Genomic DNA, 288 nt, shown 5'->3' on the forward strand with positions numbered 1-288 from the left:
TTTTTGTCTTCTTGTATGCATCCATGCGCGTCGCTTGACATTTTTTGTTCTCCAAGGAGACAAGATCAATTAATGAATTTTGGGTGTGCAGACACACATAGATACATAAGAACAGACACATAAACACACACCATACAAACAGACACACACACACACACACACACACACACACACACACACACACGCATATATATATATATATATATAGAGGGGTGTGTGTGTGTGTATATATATATATGTGTGTGTGTATGTTTGTGTGTGTGTGTATATATATATTTGTGTCTGTAT

This window comes from Octopus bimaculoides, chromosome 12 (assembly GCF_001194135.2).
Source record: "Octopus bimaculoides isolate UCB-OBI-ISO-001 chromosome 12, ASM119413v2, whole genome shotgun sequence".
Lineage (NCBI taxonomy): Eukaryota > Metazoa > Mollusca > Cephalopoda > Octopoda > Octopodidae > Octopus > Octopus bimaculoides.